This window comes from Ailuropoda melanoleuca, chromosome 1, assembly GCF_002007445.2.
Source record: "Ailuropoda melanoleuca isolate Jingjing chromosome 1, ASM200744v2, whole genome shotgun sequence".
Classification (NCBI taxonomy): Eukaryota; Metazoa; Chordata; class Mammalia; order Carnivora; family Ursidae; genus Ailuropoda; species Ailuropoda melanoleuca.
Window position 1 is genome coordinate 56,072,073 of NC_048218.1, and position 15,618 is coordinate 56,087,690.

At 39.1% G+C, this 15,618-nt stretch overlaps 1 long non-coding RNA gene across 1 annotated transcript; it reads right to left on the bottom strand.

Annotated features, from left to right (window-relative positions):
- Positions 1 to 12,620: 12,620 nt before the first annotated feature.
- On the bottom strand, positions 12,621 to 15,447 carry LOC117801904. The gene is made up of 3 exons (XR_004624723.1): positions 15,044 to 15,447; positions 13,834 to 13,922; positions 12,621 to 12,811 (listed from the first exon to the last, which is right to left on the bottom strand). It is a non-coding gene; the product is annotated as an uncharacterized LOC117801904 (long non-coding RNA).
- Positions 15,448 to 15,618: the final 171 nt, after the last annotated feature.

Sequence of the window (15,618 nt, forward strand, 5' to 3'; positions counted from 1 at the left end):
ATATTAACTATATTGGAATCAAATTTAAAAAAGAAGAAGAATCCGTGCACGAGAGGCAGAACTACATTGTGCTGGCTAATGTGGTGGTAGCCAAAACAAAAGGGCTTAGTAAGCTTTAATTAGTTAGAGCTGCTTTAAGATATAATGTCCTCAAATTTGCGCTGTTGATTTACTCAAAAACTGATTTATCTGCCTATAAAGCCTTTGAAGTAAACTTTTCCCAGTCAGATGCCCCTTATGTCAGGTTCATACTTAGCCACAATTGAAACCAGGTAAGAAGATGTTGCTCTCTTGCCCATTATGTAGAAGCTTTGCATGGATCTTGAATCTTACTGCACAGGCTCTAATGGCCTTTAACCCCTGACTCTCTGTTCCCCATAGCCTGTCCTTTCGCCCTCTGGATTTGAGTGCTGACTGCCTAGAACACAAGTACCTGCTTGCCGCTCCTTTCTTAGCTGAATTTTCCGGATGTGTGTTCTTGCAAAAATGAGCCAATACCTACTTGCGTAATCATTTTTACTGTCTGTGAACTCTCTGGCTTAGACACATGGCTTGTTTACCCTGCACACACACATATACACACACCCTCGCACAAACACACTACTAAACACTTAGTCCCAAATCCCTCAATCAACCCTGTCCTCCTCCTGCTAACGAAGTACTAATGTAACAATTTCAGAGATGAAAGACGAAGGCCTAGCAATGGGAAGAATTTCAAGGACCTCAAACTTCACAATATTCCAGTCTTTATTTTACTTTCACCCTGCCCTCATGGCACAATGGTTAGAGATTTGAGGCTAATCAGTTACTATAATTGAGGCATGATAATTCAATGTACAATTCATAAAATGTTGCTCTCTTGGCCCAACGCTATTTCCCCATTCTCCAATTCGCCTCTCTGCAATCTTCATCGATTCAAGCTCTGAAGAATCAAGCTCTTCTGAAATCCTGGATCTTCTTCCATGCATAAGCATTAAATGTACCAATAAATAACTTAAAAGAGCCTCACAAATTGTTATTTGTACTTTCTACATTCTACTATTACACTGATATTTACCTTGAAAATTTTCACTTCCAATATCCCGTTGATGCTATGTCATCCTATAATTCGTCTTAAAAAGTTAGACATAACATGTATCATGTGAGAGTTAACCATTATTTTTCACTAAAATTCAAATTACACAAAAAGAAAAATTTGCAAATGTTTTGAAAAATAAAATATATGCAACAAGTAAAGCCAGAGCAGAGAAATTAGTAACCACATTTTATATTTTTCTAAGTATTAAACCTAGGCCTCATGTCCATAGTAAATAGCATATGTCAAACCCTTAGCTTAACATCCAGGCCTCATTCTAAACACTTCATAAATATGGCCTCATTTAATCCTCTAACAACACTATGAAATGCATTTTATTATCCCCATTTTACAGTTGAGGAAACTGAAGCCAGAGAGATTAATTGTCCAGTCATAAAGCTAACGAGTGATGAAGACAGTATTCGACCCCAGGAAATCTCACCCCAAGGTCTATTCCTTAGTTATGTGACTAATTAACTTACTACCTACGTTTTAACTCTCTGCCTTGTCTCCAATACATCTCCTACACTCCCCACCTCTCCTAAATCTGTTCATCTAATCACTTGCTCTTTTGCGCAGCTGGGCACTTCTACAGTTTCATGGTCTCCTGTTTTGGAGAGCGGAAGAGAGAGAGAGAAGAGTGGGGTGTGGGGGAAGAGACAGCGAGAAAAAGGAGCAAGGAAGGAAGAAAAGAAAGAGGGAAAAAAAACTGCTCTGTCCTTAATCTCCGATTTACCAATTTAGTTTTACTCTCTGCTGCCCCCTGGAGATAATTTGGTGAAACTAAAGCTAATGTTTTCATAAACATAAATTCAGTAATAGCAGCACTTTGAGATTTTGGTAATGTTTTGATGTGATTTTGGTTTCATACCTCACATTGCACATTTATTTACATCTTTTGGAAGCTAGTGAAACATAACAAATGACTACTTGATGGGTAGTATAGATATTATGACCTAAAAAAATACTATTGTAAAGAATAATAATCTTCTGAGACACAGATGGCTCAATAAAAATAGTAGTGTAAAGAGATGGATGGATTGGTGGATGGATGGATGGATGGATGGATGGATGGATGGATGGTTGGATAGATAGATGGAAAATAGATTCCATGCCTCATTCCGGGGAAATTTGAGATGAAATTGCCATAGGTTGAGTATCCTGGAAAGCATACTCAAAAATGGAGTTTAGTGTGAAAGATGTTTATTAAGGAATAACCTTGAACTCATCAGTTCTGAAAATGAAGGAACAGGCACTGGGGTGGACAGAGCCAGAAATAAAATGCTAAATTAGGCCCACAAGTTCAGTTAACCCCATGAGGAGCTCTGGAGTTTGAACGCCCTTTAGAGTTGTCCTCTGTTATGCTAAAATGGCTGTATTTTATACTCCCACATCTATCAGTCATTAGATATAGCTCTAAGAAGGAGCATGACGTTGAGTCTGGCAAACTATGAAGGGTCCGACTTTAACTGACAACACTATCAACATCGGAGCAAAAAATCCTTCACCAAAGGAATCAGGTGGTACCTCACAATGCCTGCCATGTTGATAAACGTTGGAAAATAATCTGATCTAATTCTGGTCTCAAGTACAGTGGTATGCCAGTCAACCAATTGTCTTTCATCTCCAAGAAACCAAATTACTAAATAGAAATCTTGTTGAAAATATAACCGGGGACCTGGGTGTCTCAGTGGGTTAAGGACAGGACTCTTGATTTTGGCTTGGGTCATGATCTCAGGGTCATGAGATGGAGCCCTGTATCAGGCAATGAGCATGGAGCCTGCCTAAGATTTCTCTCCTTCCTCTGCTGCTGCCCACACCCACCCCCCCTCACAGCTTTCTCTCTCTTAAAAAAAAAAAAAAAGAAAAAAAAAAGGAACCTAGGGAGATCTCTGCATTAAGGTGTAAGAGAAAAAGGAGAAAGGAATCCCCAACCCGATGCTGGGACTCTCCCCCTCCTGGGGCCTACTCACACTACACCTTCTTCCTACAGCCCCACATCCCACCTCCCTGATGGGAAACTAGACGTGAGGGATGGGGACAGAGGGAATGGCGAGGGGTGCTGGCCAGAGGAGGACCCTTTCCCATGGCATTAGAAAAGGGAAGGATAGCTAGGGGTCCCCCCCCACACACCATTACCCCTTTCTGCAAACTCCTGATCAGCCCCTCAATCAAGTGTTTGATCCTCTTCGTTCCCTCCCTCCCCACCCCGCCCCTGCACCCCTTGGTGAATCTTCTGAGATGATTTTTGGCCACTTCGGGACTAGACGGCAATTCTCACAGTGGGGGATGGGGGGTGGACTTTAGAGGCAGTTATGTTGTTTTCATCTATGAATGACAACTGGGAAGGGGAAGTCCAGAAAAATACTGAAATGAATTGAAAAGATGAAAAGCCAAGTTATATACCATGGCTAAAACCTAACATTTAGGAAAGTTATTCTAAAAAGAGAGTGAAGAAGGGACAGGAAATTTTAAAAAGAGATATTCCAAAATGAGCCAGATAGAATCACCTTAAATGTTTCAGACAGTATTAAATTAATAATAAATTATTTCTGTGTAACTTTCTAGTAAAACAATATGAAACATAAAAAGCTGATATCTGTCTGCAATTTCATTTAATTTACAATGGACCTTTTTCAGGAGGATAGCAAATGTTCTTTTGAATTATCATGGTTTTAATATATCAGCTACTTAAAATTGTTTCCAAATTACATATTTGACCATGCTATCTTTTATAAGATGTTACATTTTCAGTGAATAACTAGAAAATAGTTGGTTGAACTTCAAGGAGTTAAATTTGGAGGTTTAAAAATGTTAGAATTTTTTTTCCTAGTTTTGAAATAGCTGTTAAGACTATGGTCCCTGAAGTTGAACTTCCCCAATTCACACGTCAGTTTTGCTACTTAGTTTTTGGTTACTGTATCAGGTTTTTTGCTGTTCTAGAATGTTTATTTTATTCTTTTTTCAAAACTGCTGTTATTTTTATAATCTCTCATTCTCTACCAAAACTTTTAATTTTGCTTTTTTTGTCTCTTTGAACATTAAAAGGCTATTTTAAAGTCTCTGACTGATAATTCCAATATTTAGAGTGGCTGTGGGTAAATATTATCTATTGTTTCTTTTGGTTCTTTCTGTGAAGTTAGTTTCCTCCTGTGCCAGGTATTATGTTTTGCTTTTCAAACCGTAGAACTGTAATGATTTTATCTTCCTCCAGAGACAATGTTCATTGAGTTCTGCCAGTAATCCGTGAATTTAGCAATCTGGGATCATCTTAATCTAATTATAAGGACAGATTTTGTAAACCACCAGATGCCTCAAAGCTAGATTGCAGTCTATGTGAGGACTGTTTTTATTTTCTCCCCCTTCTTCCCTCCTCTCCCTGCCCTCAAGAGGCTATCAAAACACCCCTTAATCTTTTCGTCAGCTCATCGAGATTAATAAATATCCAAAGTAAAAGTAGTTCCAAATACCAGCTTCACCAAACCATGTATTTTTTTCTCAGTCTTGGCCAGGTACTTCTTTGTTACCTTGCAAGTTCCCTGGTAAATTCCATCAGAATTGTTATAATAATTATTATTATTTCTAACTTTTCTACTTTCCTTCATTGGGAAGGTTGGTGTAAATTTCTGTCTGCCATTACCGGACATTGAAGTCTCATCCTTTGATTCTTTACTATAACTCATCTCTCACAAACCCTCAGCAAGACTTTCTGACTCCTCCTTTAAATATTTCCTGAACTTGACCATTTTACCAGTCTCCACTGTATTGGGTTAGAAAAAAAAAAGAGGATAAAATTATGAATTAAAAAGCATGGTTTTTAAAAATAAATCACTATGTCACTTAACTTTTGGACAGCAGCAGAAACATAAAGAGACAACAGAGGCTGAAGAACCCTTGTGTTGACAGCTGCTCCATTTCATACAACTTCCTTAAGTCCGTTCTATTCAAATCTTTCTTTATTTTAGTTACCTGTTGCATTATGTTAATGAAATGTAAAAGCTCAGATATTCCATATAACAAATCATAAAAATTTTTAAGTCAGAAGTCCTACATTAAGATATTTTTTGAGTACTTTATGCTGCATTAACATCTATCTAAATTACTTTTCCATTGACTGCTTTCCTATCAGTGACCTTTCTTTCTTAAATGCTCCATTTCTTCTTATTAAATTCTTCTTATTTAATATGCTACCAATAGTTTTGGAGTGGTTTAATATGATTTGCAAGTGTGTCTAGGGGAATTTTCTAAAGAATACTGTTAAGATTATCTCCCCTTTGGGGGGAAAAGGTTATGAGACTTGAAAATGTTTAGATATTAAATGCTCTGTGCCGTGAAAAGGTAGATAAGATCTTTTTTTTTGATTTAGTGTTTCTATATTTTACTGGGCTGAGCATGATAAAGCAATCAGACCTATGAGAAGCTTCTAACCAATTTGTCCTAAGAGTGAGTAAACCGGTTCGGACTGAGCCCCTACTGCTTATAAGAACCCTGGAGAGAATGAACCAGGGATGAGTTTGCACCACGAGTTGATCTATAAACACTAATTCTTCAAAATGAGAACCCCAGAAACAACAGCCATGGAAACACCAGCAGTCATCCCTCCATCTTCAAAAGTCAATCACTATCACAATATCTATCTTGAGACACCTCCTTCCAGAGGGACGGTACCCTGACTTTTGGGAGATACTTTGGGGAGAAAGGATGTAGGCAGTGATGTGAAGAGTAGGCTGCTTTTATCTTTGTCCATTGTACATGTGTTAAATAATTTCTTTTGTAAGATCATGCGCTTTATGACCACTTAAATCTGGTTTGCCGATATGACATGATCAGGAAAAGAGGGAGGTAAACAATTATGACTGCAGAAGAGTTAGGTTTTCCTGGTGTTCCATGAAAGGGAGGTGTATGCAAAACGACCTCCACGGGCCAAGGGAGCCACACGTCTAAAGAAAAAGGCTGACAAGTCCAGCCTGACAGGAAGTGGTTTATTAAGGGGGCTTACAGCAGACGCATGTCTCTGGCGCCACAGGACAAGTACAGCTCAGCAACCCCAGCTCCCTAGAGACCTGCTGTCTTAGAGGCTGGGCATCTGCTGGGGGACCACCCAGGAAAAGGTTTAAGAACTGGTGTGAGTCATGGTCATATCTCCACAGCAGATCAAAGACATTATGTCTGGAGGGTGTACTTAGAGGTGTGGCTGAACAAAAGAAAGAATGGGGGGTGGGGGGTGGGAGACCTGTACCCAAGAAAGGTTCAGGTCCTAGAGCAGTCCTTAGGGCAGAATTGTCTAAGGTGGCATTAGAAATATGTCATTGAGTATTTAACTTAATATTTTTCTTGGGCCCATGGGGAAGCAAATAACTCCTTGTCCCCTGGGATATCAGTATTAATGAATAAGATTCAACACACAGTTTGGAACTAGTTTGGGGAAAGTGACATGCTGAGATACTTCCTAAACATCTTTTTTTTTCAGATGTCTTACTTACAGTCTTTTATTCCACTCTTTTTCCCTTAAAGTACAAATATTAGGTAATCAATTATGCTCTATATACACCAATTTGGATCTCTGTTAAATGGGATTATTTTCCTCGGGCTCTGTGCTCAAAGTCAGAGTCGACTTCAGATTCTCTCTTCCTCTTCCCCCTCTGTCCCCCTCTGCTCCTCCCCACTTGCGTGCATAAGAGTGCACTTTCTCTCTCTCCCTCTCTTAAATAAATAAGTAAATAAAATCTTTTTTTAAAATGAGATTATTTCAACCCAATGACTTTAAGAGTCCATAATGTTTCTACAAAGCAAAGAGATCCATGATATAAAATGTACTTTCTATTAAAAAAAATGACCGAGGGATCAAAATCTTTTAATAGTTATTATTATAAAAGTAATATCTTCCGGCAGAAACAATCTAAACAGTAGTACAAATGATATACATTAAAAAGTGAAAATATTCCTCCAAGGTCTCCAATTTCCACCTGCCTTCCAATACCGCGCTCCAATTGTGGTAGAGAGAGGAGTGTCTTCACGGAAGACATCCATGTCCTATGCCCTAGAATATGTGAATATGTTAACCATACATAACAAAAGGGATTTTGCAAATGTGATTAAGTTAAGGGACTTGAAATGGAGAGATTACTTTGTCTTATTTGGTTGAGCCCAATATAAGCATAGAGGTCCTCCTAAGAGAAAGAGGGAGGGCAGAGAGTGAGAGTCAACAAGAGAGACAGAAGACGCTATTGAAGACGTGGGAAGGAGCCATGAGCCAAGGATTTCAGGCCGCCTCTAGGAGCTGGCAAGGGCAAGGAAACAGATTCTCCTCTAGAGCTTCCAGAAGGAACACAGCCTTGCTGACACCTTGATTTTAGCCCAGTTAAAGCCATTTCAGACTTCTGACTTCCCGAACTGTAAGGCAATAAATTTGTATTGGTGTAAGTCACTAAATTACTTTGTTACGGCAGCAATAGGTAATTACTACATCATTTAACCACTGCAGTTCTTGTATAACCTTGTATAACAAAGGCCTGCTAGGATTCCCTTTTATAATTCTGGTTCCTTTATCAGGCCCACGCTTAATATTTGTGGAGCCAGGTGAGAGGACAGGAGCAGGCCCACGTATGGTAAATCCAAATATTTTTAAGTTATAAATCAAGGGAACAAATTGTTAAATAAAATATGTTCTATCCTCCTACCTTAACAAATATACATTTGGAACAAAAATTTTTTAATGGAAACCTGTGGTTTGTAGAAGAACAAATGCTGGCAAGATATCAAAGATGGCCAAATTTAATTACTATTATGAAGCCTGCATGTTCTCTTAATGGTCCCTCTATGTTTGGAAGAGTCATAAGCCATTGAGTAATTGTGTCAAAAATCCTTTTCTTGTTTCTACACAATTTAATTTCCCCCTTAATGAATTGACCACTCATCTGCTTTGCCCAGCTTTTTCTCTATTTGGGTTAAATATATATATTTTTATAATATATTAAAGTTCCTTTTCTAGATATTAATCCCCTCAGCTGCCTCCTGCTTCCAATAACTAGTTTAGAAGAAGATGAAAGGCTACATATTTTTATTTTAAACTTTGACTCAAGGACAACATATAGAATTATCTGGCAGATTTGAAACTTGTATTTTGTTGTCTTATTTGTTTTTTTTTTTTTTTAGCAGTATAAGAATCTTACCATTTTATTGATTTAGATTATTTATATTTATTATGTTGCTGTGATATTAGGTCTTATTTCAGACATTTTATTTCTAATTATCTACTTACCATTCTCTTTATGGTTATTTACTTATCTTTTTCTAATTCTTCCATTCAAAAAATGCAATTTCCTTGCTCTATTTTAAAAGATCTACGTCCTGGTTTTAGTCTTATGGTGGATAGTCCAACTTAACAAATTCATATATATGCTTATTTTTCCCCATAAAGTGTTAAGGTTTATCAATACCTACGTCTTCTTTCCACCGCAAAACCAAGATAAACATCTAAGCTCACTAGGGTCTTGCACACCTTCATCCACACTCACCACGTGCTGAGAGCTTTCCAGAGCAGTGCTGCTGAAAAAATGGTCTACAGACCAGCACTGGTCCACAAATGGGTATCAGTTTGCAATTTAAAAAAAAAAAAAGGCTTTGTGTTGGTGTAAAACACTTTATTACTAAGCACACAGTTTAGTCCAGCTGACTTTTTTTTTTTTTAGCAAGATTTTCTCAATAAATGAAGCAGTGTATTGATTTGATGTATATTCCCACAGAAGTTCCTTATCTCATCGAGATAAGGACAACAGTTTTTGGATTGGCCCTTTGAGTAGCATTGATCTAGACTAGAGTTTTAGTTCTGGATTTTAGAATATGTTTTCGTGTGTCGCTGCTTAGTCAGTAAAATTTACTAAGCTTGATTTTTTATTTTCTTCAATGCTTTAAAAAAAATGCTACTTTACTCTTTTCTTGCATCCAGTGCTGCTGCTCAGAAAATTCAATCTGACTTTTATTGCTTTGTAGTCGACCTGCATTTTTCCTCTGGAAACTTAGCGCTTGCTTTTTTGAATTTAGTGCTCTAAAATGTGAATTTAAGATATCTAGGTATAGAGTTTTCTCATCTATTCTGTTAAATGAGCTCTTTCAAATTGAGAGGTCTTACATCTTTCATTTCGGAAACTTTCAATAATTTCTTTTCCTTTTTTTTTTTTTAAGATTTTATTTGTTTGTTTGAGAGAGAGAGAGTGGGGGAAGGAGCAGGGGGGAGAGAGAGGGGCAAAGAATCTCCAGCAGACTCCCTGCTGAGCACAGAGCCCAATGCAGAGCTGATCCCATGACCTGGAGATCATGACCTGAGCCAAAACCAAAAGTCAGATGCTCAACTGACTGCGACACCCAGGTGCCCCAATAATTATTTTTCAAATATTAACATCCCTTCATTTATTTTACAGTGACTCCAGTCATACTGATATTAACATTTCCTCTCCTATCCCCCAACAGCTAACTTTTTAATTTTTCTATTTTGTTTATTTATTCTTAAAGATTTTATTTTTAATTAATCTCTACACCCAACATGGGACTGGAACTCACAACCACAAGACGAAGAGTCACATGCTTCACTGTCTGAGCCATCTAGGCGCCCCAACTTTTCTATGTTCTATCTTATTACTGCCTCCTAATTCTTAGACTTTTACCCCTCTCTTAAGATACTTTTCTCCAACCTGATCGTCCACACCACTATTTTGTTCTTTAGCTGTATTCATTCTGCTCTTCAATTACGAAACCCATCCATTGAGATCTTTACATCAACAATAATATATTGATATAAAGTATCTCTGATTGGTTCTTCTCCTGTTTCATATTTCCTCTATTCTCCCATATCTCTCTGAGGATATTTACTGTTTTTGTTTTAAATTCTTTGTGCACCAGGTCTGTTCACCCTACTACTTCTAGAATGATTTTTTTTTTTCCTTTTGTGTTCATAATGTGGGTCTGTGAGCTCATCTTATCATGGTAGACTCATTTAGCTACCTTGGCAAATAATGAATATCCAGGAAAAAGAGTGAAAGTCTAGGCCCTGGTTGGTACTGGTTTAGGCAGTAGAGGGGTATATCACAGCATGAAAACAATCTTTTTTTTTTAAGATTTTATTTATTTATTTGACAGAGAGAGAGACAGCCAGCAAGAGAGGGAACACAAGCAGGGGGAGTGGGAGAGGAAGAAGCAGACTCCCAGCAGAACTCCGGGATCAGCATGAAAACAATCTAACATTACATTCTATACTTAACCACTCCTGTGCCTTTCACCAATGAGATCCTATCGGATAACTGCTGGTACCTCTACCCTAGGCATCACTCCTCTGTAAAGTAGTCATAAAAAAATTCTTCTGTAATTTATTATCCAGCCCATGAGAGCGGTGAGTAAGCAGGTTGGAGGGAATGAGTGGTCAAGGACCTAGCTGCACTCAACAGCAGCCAAATACCCCAGGGTACACCTAGTCAACCTAGGATCTGCTGTTCATACCAATTCAACCACTATCATTCAGTGCAAACTGTTTTCTAGAGGCTCCGTACTTCGTTACAGGTAGCTGTTGTAGCTACCTCCCACAAAGTTCTAGTTTTGCCATGTTCTACTAAAAAGACTAGAGCAGGTTTATCCCACTTTTCTCAAAAATCTCCTGAGAAGTCATCTGTATTTAGAGTAGAACTTGAAATATAACTTCCCTACAATTAAGCAATCTCATAATACGTGCAGATGAGAAACTTCTTATTTTAAATTTTTGACCTTAAGGGGCATTTGGGTAGCTCAGTCCGTTGGGCCTCCAACTCTTGGTTTCAGCTCACGTGGTGATCTCAGGGTTGTGGTATTGAGCCCTGGGTCAAGCTGTGTGCTCAGCGCAGAGTTTGCTTGGAATTCTTTCCCCCACCCTCTCCCTCCCTCTCTGCTCCTCCCCCTACTCACATTCACTCTCTCTCTCTCTCAAATAAATAAATAAAATCTTTAAATTTTTTGCCTTTTAATCTATGTACAGAAAAGAGTTAACATAGCAGGCCTGGGACTGCAGTCTCCAGAAAGGCTTGTTTATAGATTGGCCCTTGGCTGGTATCTGGGAACTTCATTAGAAAACGTTCCCTAAATGATAACGGTGGCTCAGTGTACCTCTACTGTTTGTACGAACGATACGATGAGGTTTATGCTAAGCACCTGCTTTCCTTCTGGGAGTCTGGAATTTCAGTGACTGTAGTCAGTTACACAGGCACTATGGGCCTACCTGGCCAGCCCATGATACAAATGCTGGAGTCTAGGCTCAAGCAGGTGTTCCTGGGAGACATTTCACATATTACTGGCAGAATCAGGTACATCCTGTGCAACCCCATTGGGAAAAGACTCATAGAAGCTTGTGGCTGATTTACCTTGACTGCTTTCCCTTTACCAGTTTTGCTTTATATACTTTCACTGTGATAAATCATAACCAAAAGGACAGTCATACGCTGAGTCCTGTGAGTCCCCCTAAGGATCCACCAAATCTGGGGAGTAGTCTTGGGGACTCCTGACAAAATCTATCTGCAAGTGAATCAAATATCTGAATATATCGCAACATCTCTGCCTCTGGAATGTCATCTCATCTACTCAGGGTGCCAGAGAACACACCATTCATTTAAAATAAAGCAATGAAGATACAGATTAGAGATATACTACAAGGTAAATTTACCCATTAAAATAACCTTGTCTACCAGACAATAAGAATTAAAATGTTCATGAGGTTATCAGTGAGAACAGCAAAATCCATGTTTTTTTCTGGCAAACAAACAAACCTGAATAATATAAAAACACAAGTTGAAGAGTGTGCTAAAATATTTTAATAGCACTAATATGGCAGAGAAATCAAACACACAATTACAAATGAGAAAAATTGACTACATAAAACAATTTTTTTCTATTGAGAAAAACAACCTTGAAGGAAGTGAAGCTCTACACTACCCTTCCTCCAAACCCAAATCATTCTAAGAACTCACCTCCTACACATGAGCACCGTCTGATATTTAATCTCCAGATCTCTTTAAAGAAATCTGTTAGTACAGCAGGCACAACCCTAAAAGAAAGCTCAAAAGACTTCTGTGAAGGAAAAACCCTCTCTGAAGTCAGAGATAGTCTCTAAAGGTACATTAATGAAATATAGTGAAACTAAATTATTTGATGAGTTCCCAAAGAAGAGGATCATAGGAAATACATCTCTGCTGTTTCTTGAATGATGGCAAAATAATAAATCTCAAGAATAATTTATAATCCAGTCAGAAAATTAGAGAAACAAGTCATCGTCATGTCGGATGTGTGAGCCATAAACTTGTGTCAACATGTTAGGGGATAGTTAATGTATATTTTTTAAATTTAATTAATTAATTAATTTACTTGAAAGAGAGTGCGAGTGTGAGAGAGAGCGTGGGGGGAGGGGAGCAGAGGGAGAGGGAGAAAGAAACTTTAGCAGACTCCGCAACGAGCACGGAGTCCAACTTGGGGCTCCATCTCACAATCCTGAGATAACCACCTGAGTGGAAACCAAGAGTTGGATGCTTAACCGACTCAGCCACCCAGGTGCCCCTAATGTATATTTTTTAAATGAAATTAGCTGTTGTGCAGAAAACTTGAGAAAAACATAATAGTAGTTATTACTACTTAAGCAATTTAGGTTACGTGTGGTAGGTTCTCCCATGTTGCTCTCATTCATAAAATGCCTCTTCCTTCTTCCTTTCCCCCAATATTTTCTTCCTAAAACAAGAGTTGGAGGTTCCAATTAGGTCGTACCACGTTTTCCTTATATTTTTATTCCTGGCACCCAGATCAGTTCCAGGCATAGCAGGCACTTAGTTAATACATGTTAATTACTATTGCTAAAACAAGGGGAGAGTACAGTAGAAAAATGTTGTGTGTAAATTGGACACTGAGACCTAGTCCATTACCTTTCTCTGTATCTAGAAGTGAGTTTTCCTAGGATCTCTGCCTTTGCCTCTGCCAGAACACACAAACCATGTTTGGCCTAAGATGAGAGTTGAACTACATGTACGCTATGCTTGCTGACTCTCTGATGTTACCTATTTAGCCTACAGTGTTTGCCTTCTCAATGTCTTAATTGGATTCCCTAAACTAGACACCTATAGAATTTGAACATAAATTGAGATCACCCTGAAACTAATGGCCAATCATAGAGACAGACATCACTGATGGAACAAGTGAGATAACCCTGTCCTAAGATCCTGCCACTGTTCTGCCTGTGTTCCTCCCATTCTCATTAGATGAACATAACAGAGTAAAACTATAGCTTTTAGGCCAGAGAGATGGTAGCAATAAAAGCTGCTGCTAAGAAATGAATGCAAAGTAGGTAATACCTCCCCAAGTCATACTAAATGGTAAAATCTTGTTAACTTTGTGGTGAACTACCACCTAAGCTGTCAAACAGAAGGTACTTTTTCTCAGGAGGATGAACCATAAACACATCCTGAACTCTAATTTTCACAATCTAACGAGATTACTGACCTTTACCAAACATCATAAATACCCAGTGGATGAGGAAGTATCCTGAGTGGCAGGGAAACTTGAATTCTCTGAAGTCCAGCCATTACATTAAGGGAGGATAACATTGTGGCCTGCCTAAGCTGCAGCCACAGGTACTTTAATCCGTAAACCTTTACCATGACTCCTCTGTAATAAATTTGAAATTTACATAGGACACTCCAACTATCCCACTAGTCTGATGGCTCTGCATTTACATGAGGAACCACACAACATCTTACAATGCTGTATTAATCAGGACTCTCGACTGCAGTCAAATCCATGTCAAATCAGGTCCAGTCAAAGCAAGATGGGTTGTGTGATCGAAGAGCTGAGGGATAGAAAACATGATATTCAACATAGTTCATCAGGAATCACACTGCCTGGACCCCTACCTCCCAATATTGTTTTTGTCTGTTAGCGTCATTGCCTCTTAAAGCACTGTAGGTGTCCTCCACATAGATGGGAAGAATGGCCATCATGAGTGCTAGACTCGCATTCTAGCATTGTGACTTAATGGCAGAGCCAGCTGTCCATCCAGCTTCAACATAATGACTGGTTTGGTTGAGGTCACCTGCACATTATTCACCTACTCATTATTCTCATAATACATACAACGTATGACCAAACCCTACCTCCTGTGATCAGTAGAGTTCTATTGTCAATAGCCTCAACAGAATCACACAGGTGGGAGCAGATGGTTCCTCTCTATGCAAGGGATGCCAAACAGCAAAAAACAACACACATTCAGTTCAAATGTTTATATCCAAACTTATTTGATAGGAATAATTAGAATCACTGCCAGAATCCATCCTCGTTTACTCCACCCTGGTCACGTTGGCCTCCTTGCTGTTTTTCAAAAAGCCATACACACTCCTGCCTCTGAGCCTTTGCACATATATCTGGAATGCTTCTCTCACCTCCTTCAAGTCTGCACTCAAATATCATCTATTCAGTGAAGATCACACTAAAATGAAACACCCCTAGAGCTCTACACACATACACACACACACACACAGCCTAGTGACTCAGCTTTGGCTTTTTCCCAAGCATTTATTATGTAACATATTCCGTGTTTTACTTAATTATCATCTCAAGGCAATAACATGAGGACAGAAACTCTTACCTGTTGCATTTATTCACTGATACACCTCCAGCACCTAGTATAGTGCCTGGCATATAATCGGTCCTCATTACATATTTGATGAATTAACAAATGATGGAATTTAGCAGGAGTGCCTTATCACTCTGTTAGATAAGGTACACTACAGTATTATACAGGGGAATACCTAATAGTACAGTACATGAATACAATCCTCATTTATTGGCCTCCCCAGGCTTCTACAGTTTAGCAAAATACATCCTAACCTCAGTGCTGTGGAACTAGACCCAGGGTGGAGTTTCCACAGTTCTCTGGGAGGAGCGATCCTATTGGATAAATTCAAGCCTTACCTCACGTCCTTGATATGTATACGCAATCCTGCCTAGCCAAGAGGCTAGATCCTTTGGAAAGGGTGCTACTTCACCCAGACAGACCACCTGGAACCAACATGCTGCCAACCATCAGTCAGAATATCACAAGAACTCAGAGAATGGTGTTACAACATCCCATCCACCCGACTGAATTCCCTTTAACACTGATTTGGTCTTATTTTCCTGGATTTTGAGAGTTCCTCTTGGACTCTATATCCATTGCAGCAATACAACGGAATTAGCTTTGTCGAGTGACGTATACGCCAACAAACGTCAATGATCCATGAGACTACCAGGTACTGTGCGGAGTAAACAGGCCTGGAACCCGCCAGAGCTTCACACGTTTGTTCCTTCGTTTGACACTCAAGGGCCACACAGCCCAGGTATGTCTTTTCACCTCTGCAAACTGTCAAACAATCTTCCCACAGTGATATACAAAGTCAAAGGCACCGCCGTCAGTCTGGGGCTGAGCGTGAGTCAACCATCAGCCCCCGAGTCCCCACCCCCACCTCCCCAAAGCAAGGAAACCGCTGCCTCGGACTCTGCGGATTGGA